This window comes from Halyomorpha halys, unplaced genomic scaffold (assembly GCF_000696795.3).
Source record: "Halyomorpha halys isolate HHAL.00 unplaced genomic scaffold, Hhal_1.1 Scaffold2384.1, whole genome shotgun sequence".
Classification (NCBI taxonomy): domain Eukaryota; kingdom Metazoa; phylum Arthropoda; class Insecta; order Hemiptera; family Pentatomidae; genus Halyomorpha; species Halyomorpha halys.
The window spans coordinates 125,975-138,816 of NW_027113450.1; the positions used below are offsets into that span (position 1 = coordinate 125,975).

At 27.7% G+C, this 12,842-nt stretch overlaps 1 long non-coding RNA gene across 1 annotated transcript in view; it reads left to right on the forward strand.

Moving 5' to 3' along the window:
* LOC106691469 (uncharacterized) overlaps positions 1-12,842 on the forward strand; it is a 35,057-nt gene that overhangs the window by 18,648 nt on the left and 3,567 nt on the right. Inside the window, exon 2 of the long non-coding RNA XR_001344792.1 lies at positions 1,932-2,024. This is a non-coding gene — a long non-coding RNA (uncharacterized lncRNA). The remainder of the gene's footprint in view (positions 1-1,931; positions 2,025-12,842) is intronic.

Genomic DNA, 12,842 nt, shown 5'->3' on the forward strand with positions numbered 1-12,842 from the left:
TTGTCTTGTGATAAAATGTTAAAATATTATTTTATTTTATTTGCCTTGAAATGTTATTTAATTTTTTGATTATTTACTTGTAAAAATTTTTTATCCGCTAAATAGAAAGACAATTTCTCTGTACCATTGGTTTACCATAGAAATTTCATACCTTACATTTCATGTGCATATCTCGAAACAAACTTCGTCAAAAAGGAATAACGGATTATTTGATCACTATACAGATTCTTGACTGTACTGTTTATTTAAAAGAGCTAATCAACTTAACTGTTTTATTCGTGTTCACAACTCAACAGTTTAACATATGATGAATGGTGTTCAGAAAAAACTGTGTGGAAGAAAAAAAAAACTCATTGTCTAAAATTAAAAGTATTTTCCACTGCTTTTTTTTACAGGTTAGGTTAGATTATTTTAATTATTATTCTTTTTGAAGGAAAAAAAAAACTGCTTATATCCCCCACTAAAATAAACTTAAAACAAAATATCTTTGCTTAATCAGTTATACCTAGGAACTCAATAAGATTAATTAAATTCTTAAATTAAAAAGAAAATCCCACACTTTAGACATATATTATTCATCATGCAACAACGAATATTTTGTAGGATATCTATTTATTTTTTCTGACTTCGAGAATTCTTTCGAGAAGTCTCTGTGATGAAGCATTATTATAATTTTTGTATATGGTATTTTTTTTTTTTTTAAGTTAATAGATATCACAGCTTATGAGACGTTATATACCTTTAAATTACATTAATTAAAATTGAATATTTAGTATTTAGATCAAAAAGGAGAAATGTCGAAAGTACGGTTTGCTTTATTGTATAATCAATCGGAACTCTGTATCGGACTGCAGAGTTGCTGATTTTATTTTTTGTAAAAATAAGCTTTTATTCTTTTTCTTATTCTTATTTAAGCTTATTATTCTTATTCTTATGCCTATATTGTTTTCTACACACTCTCTGTTTCAATCTGACAGCCCTTACGAAGCCCTACAAAGTGGGGCGTAACGTTGGTTAACAATAAACAGTTTCCTTTTACTATTTTGATACCTTTATTGACCGCCTACTTCATGCGGTCAAATATCTTCTTCCAATTTTATTCTTTTTGTTTTAAATTTTAGAAAAAATGTTTGTAATATTATTGGATTTATTTGTTAAATTATTTTTATTTAATATTGTATATTGAAATTTAAGCTTTTACCTTATATATTAATGTATTTGCGAATAAATTTTATCGTTTTAATTATTTTTTTACTAAGACAGATAAAAAAGAAAAAAATATGCAAATTATCTTACATTCCTTAATAATATTGTTCCTTTAAAACAAAATTAATTGAACCTAAATGGTGCTATTGGAAATATATGTTATAATATCTACTCTACCTTCTCCTGCCGTTGGATAACGACCCATGTTGAGATTTCGTTTCCCTGACATAACGTCGATAGCCTTACAGAAGTCGGACAAGAATTACTGACCATCCATTTCATTCTCTCAGCAAATCCTCTTTATCCACTCCCTCTCTTCGTTATATTATTTCTCATCAGGCTGGAAGACCGAATTACTCCAGCCTCCTTTTGTTAGTGCTTTCATTTTTCAAGCCCATCTCACTCTTCCACTCATCTTTATCTGTGGTTATATCTTCAGAAGGAGAATTCTTATTACATCAACTCGCTGTAGAGGGAAGCTTAATATTTTAGTAGATATTTCCCATTATGCCTTTGCTGAGCCCATCTTTTTTCAAGCCTCCATTATGTTCTAAACTGCTTCTTCTACCAGGCGGGTGAACTTGTGTACTTTCAACTATTGGAAAATAATAATCACGTTCCTTGATCAAGATTATTGTTTAATTCATTGCCTTTTGTCATTTTCTTTTTTTTTTTTAACAAACCTAAGTATACATTTTTAGTAAAAGTGTTTTTTTTTTTTTCAGTATGAGTTCAAAGCGAAAGGAATAAAGAAGAAAAAAGTCACATTAGAGATCTCAGTCGAAGGTGTTCGGGTTACTTTGAGGAAGAAGAAAAAGGTAATTAAAAAAATATTTGAATTATTTTATTTTTAATTAATTTAACTTGTTGCTGCTTGTGTATTTTGTGACACTTTTTCTATATTTAAAAAAAAATCGTTTATGACACTTGTTCCTGATTAATTGTTTTTTTCAAAATTATACTTTATTTAGTATTTTCCTTAAAAAATAAACTAAAATGTAATTTGTTCGTGTATCATGTTTGACAAAAAGTGGACTAATCAACTATTTTTATTAATTTGAATTGACCAAATTTATTCAACCAACAATATATTGGTAAAACATAATTATTACATTTTTCTTATGAAACCTAATGCTAATTGAATATTTCAGAATGATTCTCGGAATGAATGATCGCTCCATTAATTCAATTAATTATACTTTAGTGATAAATAAAGCAATAAAAAAACTCAATAATTTTTTAATAAAAATTAAATATGACATGAGACGTTTATATATTTCAATGTAAAAAAATGAAAGAATTACTTGTGTTATTTTCGAAAAACTGAGTGACATGATTTTTGCAGTATTGGTAATTTAAAATGAACATTGAATAAGTTGACGAAATATAGTCCTGACATATTGAACGTAATAAAATATGTATTTAAAACGATCCCATTAATGATTCTATTTTGAATCAATTTAAGTATTATTGGTATATATGTTAGGAAAAATATTTATAAAATTATAGAAATTTTTTTTTTATATTAATAAATGTTCCATGTCAGTTTACTCATTGCATGACATTTTTTTTTTCAAACAACTCTAACTTATTAAGTAGTGCTTATATTACTAATATTGGTAAGTAAATGTTCGTAAAACTTCAGGCATCCTCAGTGCTTACATTGTCTATCAACTCCATATCTTTGGACAGAATCATTAAATTGACAGATGCTAAGAGTAAAGCATCTGGCAATTTAATGATTTTTTTCTCTTTTTGTAAAAATAAATTTTGAGTGAAAACTCTAAAGCCCGAGAGATTGTATCTCATATTTTACTAACAATTTAATACTTTCTGAAAGCTTAGTTCTAAAGATATCTGTGATATTAAAAAATTATGCTACTATTTCATTAACTTTTCTTGGGATAACAAAGAAATTTACAAATCTTCCAAGTAACCCATTATCTTTTTAGTAAAATAAATTTTTAAATGCATTTTATTACACTCTTATTTATTATAAGATATTCGATAAGAAGTTAGATATTCTTAAATCTGAAGTAAAAAAAAAAAAGTGTTTTTTCTCTGTATTCGTACAACTTATGAAGATTATTGAATATATATTATTGTATATATCTTTGTGATAATGTAATGTAACTATATACAATAGTAATAGTAATTTATTATTTCCGTGTTTTAATTCTATATTTCTATTGTAAGGAAAAACTAATTAGTTGTTGAAAATTCTGTTGTTGGACCTAATACTAACTGGACCAAATACATATTTTGAGTTCGATAATTTCCCTGCGTTCTGAAGGCGTGTAAAAATTACCATGATGCTAATTTCTTTTTCTATTTGTTTCTGAATAGGTCTTTTTTGGCAGAATACTTAGAAAAGTCTTTTTTTTACCGAGGATCCCTAGAGGGCCCTGTGCTGAAAACAGTAACTCCAGGGTTCAACTCTGTTTGTAATGGATGCTATCAATGGCCACAAAAACAAACTAACTCGACCAAATAGCCCAGACTAATTTTATTTGTTATTCCAAGCTAGCACCTTTTTGTTACAAATTAAATAAAAAAGTTTGGTTATCTTGAGATCTTCTCCTGAGTAACTCTTGACCCGCTCTTCTATTTCACTATTTATAGGTTACATTGTAGCTAGGACTTGGATCTCTATTTATTTAAAAGTTATTTATCAAAAACGCAGTATAGTTATTAACGTTTTATTACACAATATCCTTTTAATTATAAAATTTATTAAACTTGTTACTTATATTTGTGTGATAAAATTATTAAAAAATCATTTGTTCACAATACTAAGATAATTTTTTTAAAAAAAATATTACGCTTTTTTCTTCACGAAACAATCAAGCGAAGGATTTAAATGATTGAAATGTATTTTATTTTTGATGGGTGGATTATATCCGATTAGTTTCAGGGAAAATATTGACTTTTCTTTCCATTGATTAAAGGAATCACAAATCGCCTTACCAATATTTGTCAGTATCTCTTTTCGATCTGTGAAGAATGGTACATCTATATTTTATGTGTAATTCTAACTTTCTGAGTTATATATCTATCTGCACTTGAAAAATAATTTTCACAACACTGCTTTATTATAATTGCAACAATATTTTTTGTAATAGCCCCTATAGGGATAGAATTGGGTTAAAACACCAAGTATTTGAAATAATGTATTTCCATTCATATTATTACTTCTTCATTTGCTCTTTTTTTAAAGAAAATAATTAGAAAATATTGAATTGCATTTATATAAAATGAAAAATTGTCAATTTTCTCAAATGAACAAATTAAAATTCCAGGAATTATAAACATTTATTTAAATATAGATCTGGGCTTTAATTATAATTTTAAATTGTTTTTGTTGAAATTATTTGTTAATAAATAACCTTATGTTGTATTTTTTATTTTGTTTTGTCATATCAATATTATTTTACTTTTTCTTCTGTGGTCATTTTTCCTATCTAATGTTTCATTCCAATCTTATGGATTTTATTTATCCTCCTAGGAGGATTTTGAACTTAATTTTAATACTTTCATTACAAAAAAAAAAAAGATTTTTAAAGTAGGCAGCTACTGTTGTTATTAACAACAAACGAATACTTTAATTATAGGAATAATACTACAAAACTTTTTAGAAAAATTATTAATTTTAAATTCATTTATTATTTCTTTTGATATTCACTATTACAATTTATAAAATATCAAAATCCGGGTCTCCAAAACTAAACAGAAAAAAGCTGTATGTTATAGGAAAATGGTAATAGACGCGTAAATGGGATTTATCTAAGTTTGCTAGATGCGGAAATAAACTGTTACCAAATACTTTTCCCATTACCAACACAAAATATTCAATGTTCTAATTCATTTATTATTTTAATGGTGATTATATTGGTAGTATAAATTCATCAAATCCATTCTCTATCAACATATGAAGAAAATAATAAGGAAAATCTGATACTGGATTCAACCTTGTTCAATATTTTTTAAATAATGATAAAAATGATTGTTTACTGGAGTAAATTGTCTATCATATTGTTTGACAAACAAATTTCTTTTCTGTTTGCTGAGCTATCGATTACAATGATGGTCGAGGAGGAGAAAGGTCCATGCATAAGCTAGCTTATGGATTACGTTACTCATACTGTAATGGGATATAGGTTTTATTTTCATAAATTTTCTAGTGAATAAAATAATTAATTTTATAATGAGTTTTATAGATTTTACTTGCAAGTATTAAAATTAAATAAATATTTTTATAAACATGTTATTTAGGGCATTTTAATTTATTTTTAAACAGATAAATAAATAATTATGAGCTCTATCTAAAAAGATTTTTTCAAACTTTTTAAATTTATAAAAAAAAAATTTATTTTTTAATAAATTTAAATATTTTAAGTTTATAGAGTCTACGTTAAGCGTTATGGGCTGGTCTGTTGCTGTATCCGTTTTCAGATTAGCTCAGAAGGATTTTTTTTTTAATCTGTAAAATCGTTTTGTTAAATTTTTCATTTCTAACCTTTTTAGAGAAAACCTATCAATTAAAATAGAATCACATTTTAATCACAGGATCGGTAAAAGTGTATTGTGATGGAATATATTTTTATTACGTTTGCCTACGTTTCAGTTATAATACTGCTTAGGCCATCTGGGCTGGAGCTGCTGTGTAAGTTTCATCAGCGGAATATGAAACCGGCCGAAAAAAAAGTAAATAAAAAAAGGATTTTAATTTGCATATGAGGTAGCGCCATAATATAAAACATATCAGATTAATTATTTTATATATGCTTGTTTGAGAGTGGTTTAGTTTATTCTCAATTTAAAACAAATTTGATCCTCTTTTTTCTCTCAACCTTTAGTCTTTAAAATGTTTCCAACGTTTTAATTGACGTAAAAATTGACCCTCAGGCCATTCTCAAGGATACCACCTACAAAAAGTTTTTTTTAATTTTTATATAACAATTACATTATATTCCTTCAACTACACACTGATTTCTTTGGCCCTACCTTCAATATTGATTTCATTTCCTTTTTCAAAACTTAAAAATGCAGGCTAATTACTCTTGTCACATCTTTAAAATAAATTAATCATTAAAATAATACCATAATAACATTTTAAAAAAAAATTTTAAAATAGATTTCTTACTTACATAACCTTTTCTAAAAATTTTTTTCTTAGATTTAAAACTTTTACAAAACACTTTTTTTCCTTCCTTCATTTACATTTGCAACTTAAAAACAGGTTAGGCCTCTGTTATCACCTTATCATATAACAATAATTTTTTTTTTTTATCATTAATTTACATTTTTAATATAATTTAATTAACATTCATTAGTAATTATTTTGCTTATAACAAACATTTTTTAATATATTTAAAATCCATAATTAATTTATTCTTATTTTATGTGTATTTTTCTTAAACCTACATATACCTTACTCCCTTTTTTGTTTTATTTTTTAACATTTTTACTCATCATTTTTTAAAAATTTATTGTTTGATTTGAATCTTAATGATATATCTTCCATATCATAATCCTTAAAAGGCCTTTTTATTTCTTCTGATAATCCTTTTATATAATTACAACTATAGTATTTCTTATTTGCTTTTATCGCATTTTCATTTTTATTTGTATTTTTGTCAATTTCTTTTATTTTGGATTTTTTGATATTTAATTCCCATATTTTACTTATTAATCTTTTAGGATAAAAGTTTTCTTGAAACATATTAAATAATGTTTCCTTTATTTTCATCAATCTAATTTCATCCGTTATTTTTATTGCCTTATTAAAAAAGTTATTAATATCGTTGTATTTCATGTGAATAGGATGACAGGATAAATAATTTAAAATTATGTTACTCGATGTTTCCCTTTTTGTCCATTCTGTTAATAATGTATCTCCTTGTTTCATTACTAACATGTCCAGGAATCTTAACTTGCCTTCTTTTTCTATTTCCATTGTAAATTTTAACCTCTCATGATAATCATTTAAATATTCAAGCATATTATCTTTATCTGTCTCTTTTATAACAAAAAAAATGTCATCAACATATTTAAATAGAATCTTTAATTTTATACCTGATTTTTCAATTACTTTTTTTATCAAGTCATTCATTACTAAACGTCGAAACGTTGGAAAAATTTTAAAGAATAAAGGTTGAGAGAAAAAAAGGATCACATTTGTTTTAAATTAAGAATAAAATAAAACATATCTCTACCCTGAGAGGATGTTATTAGTTTTAAGTAAAAAAATAGATGCAATAGGTTATGTTTTATGTGTTGTTGAATTGCCACGGGATAAATGGTTTCTTCATTACTTAAAGGTTTCCAGTAAGTTGGGGTCCATGTAAAAAGAACAAAAAAAGTAAAATGATAATACTACGAACAACTTGTTGTTTAAGCTATGCCATTTCGTTATTTAATAAAAAATCTATTAAAAAGTTTTCATGGTTGTTAAAAGAAAAAAATTAAAAACGCCAACCATTGTTTCGTAGGATATGTATACATTTTTTCCAGACCTCAGGAATTCTTTCGAAATGTTTCCAGAACGATTTTATTTTTAAGCTAGCATGAAGCTCTTTTTATAGATTTTTTTAAAAGTTTATAGCTTGAGCAATAAGATGTGCGTAATTCCTGTTTGTTCCTATCACATGTATCCTTACCTAATGGAAACCTACCGTCCAGTGGCATTAGTACTTTTTTATAGCTAAGAGATATACGACCTTCAATTAAAAAAAAACATAAAAATCTCTTCTTCATGACCAAATGTTTTTAAACAATTGTCAAAATTAAACGTTTCCTGTCAAATCATGTATTGTATAAAACGTTTTGAAAATCCAACATTGTGTCAAATAAGAACGGCATCAGTCCATGTATACATTTAATATAAATATATATCTGATTATCTTTTAAATTTGTAGAAAGCATGTTGTAAAGAAAATTAGTAAAATATAAACTATATTTAAAATAAAATTATTGGCATTACAATAAAAATACATCTAGTAAATTCAATTTTAGATTATAATGGTACAGTATAGGCATGTAGAGAAACTACAAATTGGTAACACTCTAAATAAGGTATAGTAAAAATAAAAATGCACAATTTAAATATTATTGTAGACATATATATTCCTAAGAGTTATGTACTAATTACAACTCTAAGGAACACCCTAAAGAAGATAATTATGAAAATTAATTCTAATGTTGTTATTTTCAATTATTGTTTGCAATAGTCACAAGACGGAATCAATCATTTGATTGAATGGTCTATTGTGGCAGGATGAAAAAATGCGGGACATCGTAGGGCATTATTGAAACTGCATCGATCCCCTCCCAGCCAGTAGGGAGTAAAACTCAAGATAAAGCGTACAAAAGGGGTGGATAGGAAAATCGCATCCATTGTCTACTGAGGTTAGGGGAAATCTTGAGCATAACTCAGACAGCTGTTGAAAGCTTTTCTTCGTCGCCGGCAGGAAATCGCATCTCATTCGGTGACACTGCCGGGCTCTATGGGACCTTTTCCTCTCCTTTTTGTGGCTGTTCTTCCTTGTCTTAGCTCTGCCCTCGGTTGTTTAAAGGTCGACGAATCCATGAATGCCGATGGACTCCGAGGGACGTTGGTCGGTTGAGATAGGGATTGAATCATCCTATTAACCTGGGTATCCTCGAAACTGTTTATTTTCGTAAATTTTCTCAACGATAAATCGGCTGAACTAACATTTTTTTTTTAAAAACACTATTTAATAGCTTTGTGATCAGTTTCCTGACTGGGTGTATATATGTCCTCTTATGTTGCCTAATGAAGTTTCATGTATTTTTTTTTAAATTTATGGTTGTTCAGTTTCATGAGTTAAAGACAACTCTAATAGTTATGGAATCCCCGGATATTAGTTACGGAAAGTCCAAAATGTATAAAAATATGTTACTATAATGAATAATAAATTAATGATTTTTTATTTCCGAAAAGGAAAATCTGCGGCACAGATGGCCAAAAAAAATTGCAGGGTGAGTAACGATGCTAATAGGACTACTAGTAAATTGGTTAGATTTCATCTACGAGAAGAAAAAATACGTGGGTCCAGCCCAATTCTATCTCGGAAACCCAAGAAGAATAATGGAGGATGGAGGGGACCGACAGTAGACCATAACGACGGTGAAGGAGTCGGCGTTGATCTGGGACTGGAATCAAAGGAGAAATAGAGACAGTGAATAATAGAATGGCTGTACATCCTGGAAATCTCCCGGAAGATAAGAATGGAGAAAAAAATATGAAATACATACAGATGTGTGTATACAACGAATATCCAGTGAATTGGAAACTAGGAAAATTATATCTTAGCGTTAATACCACTAATCCAATCTACATAGACCAATTCTGTTGTTTAAAACCAAAGCAAGAATAGAGTAATAATTTTTTCAGAAACTCAAATATTGCAAGAAGTTGGGACTTTTTTTTTCTAGTCCAGTAGATGTTAATTTGGCCAATCGTCATATGTCGCGGATAGGTCTTTACTTTAGTCCAAGATAATCTCATATTGCTTCCAACCCCCACCCCCACAAAAAAAAATAATAAAATAAAAAAGGCCCGTAAATGGTTTTACGTCCGGGGCAATATATTCACGCTTAAAGAAAAAAATTAATATTTTAAACACGCGATCAGCAAGAGCCAATTTTGGACCTAAAAATCTCTATTTTATTCTCCTGAAAAATTGTACTTTATTTTAGTTCTGGCAGTCTAATCGGCACCAGTCATATGTATTCTTATTTCCAAAGAGTCTTATTTATAGTTTCTTTAATTTCTTGAAAATTTTAACTCAAAGAGAAGTTCTACTTATTTGAATCCTCCTATAGGTAATAGTATTCAAAATTTAAATAGACTACTACAGAATTAAGAGATGAAGAAAACATTTCCTTCAAATAACTTTAAGTCTCTGAAAAGTCTAAAAGACATAGAGTAGATTTAGACAGATCTGTTCAGTCAAAAAGATATTTGAAAAGTAGTCATTTTTCTAAAAGAGAGATCCCTTAATTGTATTTCTCCCGAGGTTAATGGTGTTGTACATAGCACTATTGTGAAGTAAACTATCGATAAATTAGGTAGGCACTCAACCAATACCTATTTCTGTTTTTTAACCAGAAAATATTTCTCTTGGAATTATTCCAAAAAATGTATTTGTTTTAAAGTAGTAGAGTCTAGTTTTTTCTTGTAATCTGAAAGTTTTATATAAAAACGAAAAAAAAAAGTTTTAAGTAAATCAATTTAGCGGTTTCCTCAATGAACAGATATAACAATCGAATAAACAGTTCAAAATATACCTAAGTTACTTTATTTATAACATTTTACATGCAGTGAATCGTTTTTATATTAGGTTTCCTATAGGAGCTATCTCATTGGCTGTAATATAGTTATTATTGATACCCAGCTCAAATGAGCTCCATCCAAAATTAGGTTTGTTCAAACACAAAATTGTTCTAATCATTAAATTGGCTTGTGAATCCCATCGTCTATCGTAAATCCTGTGGTCCGCATGAGTATGCAAGTTTGATGGACAAAATCTGAATCATATTGAAGCCCCTATTAAACATGATGAAAAAGCTATTACGTTAATTAATTTTAATCAATCATGATTAAGTTGCATTAGTGTTAGAATGCTAGCGAATCTTTGCTATATTTAATCCCTACCAGAAATACTGAACTGATTCGCAATCAGTGGATCTTGTTAGTAAGACTCATTGTTTTCCGGTACAATTTTACAATTAAAAAAAAAATAGCTTACCTTAACAAAAAAATAGAATGGTTGTACAATCTAAAACAAATAAGAGCAATAGATTTACAGTTTCACAAACAGTTAGGCATCAAAAATTACAAAGCAATGTGCATTCTTATCAGATTAATTTCAGAAATTTCGTTTTTCCAACTGAATACTAATTAGTAAATTAGACGATTTTCAAATCTAGAATACAAATTAAGCTGTACTTTCAATGGAAAACAAAATATTTCGGTCAACTGTTTTTTGGCGAGGTTTCATAATTTCTTTGAACTGTAAGAGCATGTTAAGAGAAATTGGACACAAGCCAATCCAAGATATCTTTGGGAAGGTGTAAAAAGTTCAGCTTTTAAAATTACCGGATTACTGGTGATAAAAACTAGATACTAACCATTGTAAGTGCCAGATTCAACACCGAAATATTTGTCTGCATTATTACAAAAGTTATTCGATGCTAAGAAAAATTAATAATCAAGGTATGAAGTAAAAAGAGTTAAGAAAATAGGATTTGTCAGTAGTTTCAAAATTTAAGTATTGAACGCCGTCACTATTTAGGGAAACAACGTGTGTACAGAATAAAATTCCTATATGTCTTTTTTTTATATTTGACAAAAACAATTTGTTTTCCTAAACGTTTTTGAGATATATACAATTATGCTAGCCCTACTCCACGGAAATTTCACTAAAATAGACTAAACAGTAAATGTCTAGTTTCAAAAACATTACTTGGAGCATGTCCAAATTACTACTGTCCGAGGCATCTTCTTTTTACACTAACTGACTAAATAATAAATTTTATCTAATTTGATTGTAAAGAACACAAAGACACTAATAAGTAGGAATTTTTATTTCAAAACTAATTAGGATACTAATAAGGGCAAATAAGATAATAGCTATTAGTTTCTATTATAATCATTGAATTAATTTTAAAATAAATAAGTAGAACACTTATTTAAATGTAGGAAAAAAAGAAAACTATAAAATGTAAAATGGGTAAATTTCAAAACCAATCAGTGAATAAAATTCGAATCACACCCATATTCTTCCATTACAAATTCCTTAGTTTATAAAGAATATGGCTCGCTAATGTTTCAAATATATAAGGTACTATTTCAACGTTACCGGTCAAATTTATGCACAAGTTATTTTAATATATAGATAAATTCATTAAAATAAGTTAAGTCAATCCTACAATCCAAAATCCTCAGTAAAACCCTTGATGCTCCTTATTACGTCACAAATAAACTCATCCTCAAAGACCTTAAAATCCCATTGGTTCTTGGTTTCTCATCCTTAACAATCCCCGATAATCCTCCCAGGCATCTGCAAAGAAGATGGCTACAGGACCTTTTAATTTACATTAATGTTTCAAGTACCACCATTAGGTGGTTAGGGGTGGTGGTTTTTTTTTTGTGGTTAGGTTTCTTATTTTTTATAATATCGATGTTACATTTTATAATAAACTTTTTTTGTAAAATATTTATTTATTTAAAAAAAAGATTAAATGTTGCAAATCTGCAGAAGCTAAAACATTAAAATATACAATAGAAAAAAGTTCCTACTAAGCAAGATGGCACTTTTACCTAGTGAACTAGCTCCTTGTGTTGGAGGCTTCGGTGCCAATCTTGCCTTATTTATTTTAATTATTCTTCCAATCTTTCTCAACCGTCGATATATTTATAGGATTCTAAACTAATTCTAATTTTGAAGCTACGGTTTTGATCATTGCTTACTTCTATGATTATTTAGTAATCCCATTTAATGATGCTTTTTAAATAAAATAAAACATTAATTATAACTCATGTGTATTCTTATTTTAACCGGCTTATTTCTAGAGAGGAGCTAATTTTTCTTCCTTATATTTCGAATATA